Source organism: Papaver somniferum, unplaced genomic scaffold (genome assembly GCF_003573695.1).
Source record: "Papaver somniferum cultivar HN1 unplaced genomic scaffold, ASM357369v1 unplaced-scaffold_132, whole genome shotgun sequence".
Lineage (NCBI taxonomy): Eukaryota > Viridiplantae > Streptophyta > Magnoliopsida > Ranunculales > Papaveraceae > Papaver > Papaver somniferum.
In genome coordinates, this window is record NW_020622381.1 from 7,849,976 (window position 1) to 7,856,788 (window position 6,813).

Genomic DNA, 6,813 nt, shown 5'->3' on the forward strand with positions numbered 1-6,813 from the left:
TTTCTTTCTAGTGATTTAGTATTTTCCTTGGAAACTAACTTCTTTGAAGAAGAGATGCGATTACATACCTCTGATGATTTTTGAACAAGTTTTAGCTTGTTTGCTAATCAATTCGCTCTTCGTTGAAGTTTGTTGACATATCTTATCTTATGTTTGTACTTGAAACATTTTTATAATTCATGACCTCTGAGAGAATAATAAGGACATGTAAACCTGGTAAAAGATTCAGACGCCCGAGATGTGTACGCGGCTAGACACAAAGTGAAACCTAAAAAATCAGAAAAAGAGTTTCCAGTAGAAACAGGTAGATCAATTTTTTCTTCCAGATCGGTTGAGATTTATTCTGAAAGAATATCGAGATTGATGTAAGTATTACTGCAATTATCAAAATCAATATTTTCACAAAGAAGAGCAACGCTTGACTTTTCGTCTTCATTAGAATCATCGTTGTCAGACATTTCACCAAGAGTTGCAACAAGACCTTTGTTCCCAGCGTATTTACGATTTGGACATTCATTTGCAAAATGGCCAAAACCTTTACACTTAAAGCACTGAGGCATATCCTCGTCATCAGTTTCATCATTATCCCTGTTTTTAGGAGGAACATGATTATGGGGCTTAACTGATGACCTGGGTTTATTTCTAGAGAACCGTTTACTTCTCTTCAAAAGAAGATCCCTAAACTGTCTTGTGATCAAACAGACAGACTTGTCAAGATCTTCATCTGATGAATCAGCCTCGGAAAGATCATCTTCAGAGATGCAAACACTTTTACTTTTGTCAAGTAATTTAGTGTTCTTTTGTGCTTTGAAATCAACATCCTTTCCGGATTTGGATGTATGTTCATGATCAAAGATCTTTAACTTCCCAACCAGAGTGTTTCTAGAAAGAGTTGCGAGATTATTTCCTTCAACGATGACATGCTTCTTAGAATCGTATATAGATGGAAGTGATCTGAGAATTTTTCATCACAATGTCCCTTTCGGGAATAGTCTTACCCAATGCAAAAGATGCATTAACAATTTCAGACACTTTGTGATTAAACTCATCAAATGATTTTTCATCTGCCATACGAAGGTTTTCTCAATCAAAATTTAGGTTTTGAAGCCTAGCTTCTTTTTCACAAGTATTCCCTTAAAATACGGTTTCTAAGATATCTCAGGATTTCTTAGACTTTGTGCACGTAGTCACATGATGCTGATAATCTGGGGTAATGGCATGTATGTAGCTTTTAAGCCGTCAGAATTTTGCTTCGCAACAAGGATTTTTTCTGGACTATATCTACAAATATCCTTAGGTATAGATACATCGCCTTCTGTATTGACCGGGGGATCATAGCAATTAACAACACATACCCATGTTTGAAAATAACGAGCTTGAAGAAAATCACGCATAGCGATTTTCCACCACAAGTAGTTTGAGCCATCGAAGACTAGTGGTACGTTTATGGAGATAAAAATTCTATCGATATAGTCAGATCGCTACAAACACAGACTTATGAGGTCTTGAACGTGTTTACCTGCTCTGATACAAATTGAAAAAGAGGAGGTCTAACAACCTCACCCAATATTTTGCTTAGCAATCTGTATGAAATAACTCCAATATACTTTAAAGAGAATCAACTAGACGGTCAGACTCAATCTTAAGAAAAGCATATAAAGGAGTTATATCTCAATCTCTCAATTCAATCCGCAATCAAACAAATAAAAATTTGCGAGCTTGATTGAATTTAAGAGAAATAACTTGAACGGTACCAAAGACCAGTGTTCAAGGATCAATCAATTTCAATCAACAACCAAAGGTTGGATTTACCAATTGATCGATTCAACGCACAACCTATGATATTTCAATTATATAACAAATATAATGAGGAAAAAAAATAACACAAACACTAGAATTTTTGTTAACGAGGGAACCGCAAATGCAGAAAAACCCCGGTCCAGATTTGAACACCACATTGTATTAAGCCGCTACAGACACTAGCCTACTACAAAGCTGAATTCGGTATGGAATGTAGTTGATCCCTAATCCATCTCACACTGATCAAGGTACATTCGCATTCCTTACGCCTCTTGAACCACGCCGGATTATGTGCACTTGATTCCCTTAGCTGATCGCACCCACAACTAAGAGTTGCTACGACCCGAAGTCGAAGACTTGATAAACAAATCTGTATCACACAAAAAAGTCTATTGAATAGATAAATTTGTCTCCCACAGATTTACCTACGAGTTTTTGTTCCGTCTTTTGATAAATCAAGGTGAACATGAACCAATTGATAACCCGGACTTGTATTCCCGAAGAACAACCTAGAATTATCAATCACCTCACAGTAATCTTAATCGATTAACGAAACAAGATATTGTGGAATCACAAACGATGAGACGAAGGTGTTTGTGACTACTTTTTTTATCTTGCCTATCGGAGATATAAATCTCAAGCCAATCCTATTGTACTCAATCGCGATAGAAACAACAAGATCAGATCATGCAACTACAGAGAAAATAGTTGGGTCTGGCTTCACAATCCCAATGAAGTCTTTAAGTCGTTAACCTACAGGGTTTCGTGAAAAACCTAAGGTTAAAGGAGAATCGACTCTAGCTTATGCAACTAGTATCACATAGGAGGTGTGGGGATTAGGTTTCCCAGTTGCTAGGGTTCTCCTTTATATAGATTTCAAATCTGGGTTTGGAATCTAAGTTACCTTGGTAACAAAGCATTCAATATTCACTGTTAGATGAATACCTGATTAGATTCAAGCTAATATCTTTCAACCGTTAGATCGAACTTAGCTTGTTATACACAAATGAAATGTAACTTCATTTAGGTTTGAGTAACCGTACCTAAACGTGTACACTTAGTTACTTCAATAATAGTTAACCAATGGTTATCCATATGAGCACTTTCATATCAACCTTATACATCTTCACCACAACTAGTTCAAATGACTCAAATGAACTAGTTAGAGAGTTGTTCAATTGCTTAGATCTTATAGAAGTATACAAGACATAATCGAAGCAAAATCGGTTTTGCTTCACTCGAGTCGATTCATGAACATTATAGCCACGGTTTTCAAAGATTGCATTCCTTATTATATAAATATTTTAGTTCATGAACAAACCGATTTTTGAAAGTAACCTACCTAAGTATGCAAACGGGTATGCATACTTGAGTAACTGGATTGAGTGTGTTTTTCACTTTCAAACTCCAGCAGAAATTCACGGACGTGAAATTTCTGCCGGTATGCGTACGGTTACGCATACTCAAACTCCAGCAGAAATTCACGGACGTGAACTTTCTGCCAGTATGCGTACGGGTATGCATACTTTGAGTTCCCGGTTTTGGACTTTTACACAAATGTGAGAACACACTATGTTTATATCCAAAGATGGTTACATGTTTTAAACTCTCATTTTAATCATTGAAACTTTCTTAGAGGATGTTATATAGTTGTTATTCACAAACTATTTTTCATCAAAGCAATTTTCAAGTTATTGAAATAATCAACATGACTTTCGTCACGAGTAAATATGAACTTGGCCAAAGCGAAATCTTACCAACACATATTTCGAGAAATAGATAAGCGAGATAAACTCGGCTCGAAATAACAAATGTGTGTAATTGAAGTCTATATAGCAATACGACTTTTGTCTCAAAATAGGAGATAATAGATAGACTTTTGAGTGATAGATAAGTTCAAGTTTCCACAGACCTTTTGTTGATGAAGTTCAACAAGTTCCTTGAGTAGTTCTTCGTCTTCATATGATGAACGGCGTGGAGTCTGAGGCTCAACTACACTTACTATCCTAATCTGAAACTTAGCTATAAGTAGACTAGAAATCAAGACTTATAGTTTTGGTAACTAAACTTGACAAACAAGCTTGAGATAGCAACGCTTGCGTGTTAGACCGAGCAGTGCTCTAACATCTCTGAAGAAAGTTTTGAATCCAAGATGTCTGCTCCAGACTTCGTTCATATCAATAATCGAATCTCGGATCTCAAGACAAGTATAAACAGACTCAAACGGAGCATTAAGAAGGCAAGGAAGGCAGCAGTTTCATGTATCCCTTGTTCTCCTCTGTTTAGATCCCTTTCGACTAATTCTATTGATTTTTCTGAATATCTTCATAAAAGAAAGAGAGAAGAAGTCAATATTCTTTATGAGCAAAATGCTCATCAAAATACAACTTGACTGCTCAATGTGGCATCCTCCTTGTAACTGTGGGAGGATGGTCATAATTCTCAAGAAGATCTTTTGTATTGAGAAAGTAGTCGTTGTTATATTATTATTTTCATTATCTTTTCCCTTTTACGTAATTATGATCATAATACTGTTGAGCCTTGCTCCAGTATATTACATGGTGTAATATTTTTGATCATTTACTCTTCCGAATATTTTCTTTGTTGCTTGCCTTGAAGGATTATTATTTTCCTTCCCATTGACCAATTAGTTGTTGTTTATCAACAATTATCTTATGTTCTCTTGAACTAAGGTTATCGTCAATTTGTTTAGAATGTGTCTTTGATTTTCATCAAAACTACTTCTAAATTTGGCTCCATTACTCTCTTGTACCAAGTTTGTAACCATAAGTGCACGTACACCTGACCCGTATGGAACATATACGAGTAACCCTAGGGTTTTCCTATGAAGCACTCATATATATATATATATATATATATATATATATATATACCATACTGTTTTTGATACATACACGTTCGATAACGTCAAAAAGTTCCCTTGAACTTTTTTTGTGTGTGCACAATGGATGGATGCAACAAGGAAGAAGAAGTTGAGAAGGGCAAGGCAATCGAGTTTCACGAGAACCCCGTTATCATAACCTGCTATCATGTTGTTGATCATGAAAACAAACTGCCAGTTCAGATGTCATCACAACTGGTAAGAAATCTTCTTAGAGATTTTGATGTCCTACGTGAACAATTTGGAATTGCAACAAAGAATCTTGAATTTCTGAAAAACTAACTGAAGAAAGCAACTGATGAACTCGTCTATGTTCGATCTCTAGTTGCTGGCCATGTCTGATGTTTTTCGAATTATGTTCTCTAAGAGTTGTTTTTTTTTATGTCTAGGAAAATTCTCATGAGAATTTATTCTTATGTTTTAAGAAGGATAACTAGAGTTTGGAATAGCAATTATTGTGAGTACACATAGCTATTTCATCTTGCAATGTTTTTAGATTTATTTATTTAAATTCTAAAGTTTATTTGGAAGATGATTTTGCAGTATTAATCTTTATGGTTTTATATATTGCAACTTGTTATGGGATATGTGTGTTTGCATATGTAAACTATGTGTTAGAGCATTGCTCGGTTGAACTCACCAAGCGTTGGTATGTCAAGTTTGGTTGTCATATTTTAGTGAACCAAAACTCATTTAAAGAGTCGCTTGATTATTTAGTAGAGTCAACTTCGTATAGGTTAGCTAGAAAGTTATTAGGATATGAGACTTACAAGTATTACTCGAAGACTTAAAGAATTGAAGAAGTAAGAGCTACATCGACGACATCACCCTTCCTCTTGAGGTTATTAATATTTTGACTTGAAAAGTTTCATTCCTAACGTATCTTTCAAGTCGTGCTATATTGAAAACATAACTGCGAAGCTGTGAATGATTATACTCTAGTTAGACGTAGTATTAAGAAATTATAATAGGAAGTATAACGCCTATCTTTTGAACTTCGTATATAAGACATCGACATAATTGTATGAATGCTATTGTCATTATGTATGGGTATGGGCGAATATTTCGTCCTAGGAAACAATTCTTTACATTTGTTTAAAGGAAGTACAATTCATAAACTTGTTTTATGAATCGAAAGGGAAATCACTAGGCTTATTGGTATTGTTATTCATTGCAAGTCTTTGGATTACCAATATGTGTGTTTAGTATAACCGCTCATAACTTGTTTATGTATCTTGGTAAAACTATTCACAATACCTGACTTATGTATCAGTATGACTTTTATTAGTGAAACCAATATTAAGTAATCACCTGAGATGGTATGATCGATATTTGTAATTGGTGTACCATTCCTAGTCATTGGGTAACCGATCCTAGAACTTGATAGGACTAATCACAAGATGTGTAATCGATCCTTGTAGTAGGTTAACAAGTTTTAGTAATTGGTGTAACCGATCCTATAACTTGTGCAACCGATCACAAGTAAGTACCATAAATAAGTGGTAACCGATCCTGGTACTTAGTTAGCCATTTTATGGAAACTAGTGTAACCGATCCTAGTAGCCACTTGGAGGTAGAACCGAACTTTGTTTTGGTAGAACCGTTAAACCCATGAATGGTGATTGGATGTTTTTGATCAATCACATAGTTCTTAGAAATCAGATGAACCAATTATAAACTCGTTTGGAAGTGTGGCAAATCGGTTCCAAGATTGTAAATATGAAAAAGGATTTACAAATTAAAGATGTCGACATACTTTGAACATGTGCAGTAATTCTTATCTATTATTTTTCAAAGATATTCCTTAATAACTAAAGGAGAATCCCAGATCGAAATAAATTGAGAATCTTTTAATTAAGGTTTTTAATTTTATATGCTTTTAATTTCCAGCAATTAAATGCATATCTTTAAAAAATAGAAATTGGTAATGTGCATTTACTAATTGGAGATTTTCTACCGAGATTTCGGTCAACATTTGGACATAGCACTTCTAGGAATTATGAAAACCGATTTTGGATTTATTGCATATCTTTGAGAATATTCGGGTTTTGGAAATTTCTTGGTGTCCAAACTTCTTTGGTCTATAAATACTGAATTTTGCATTTCGAGCA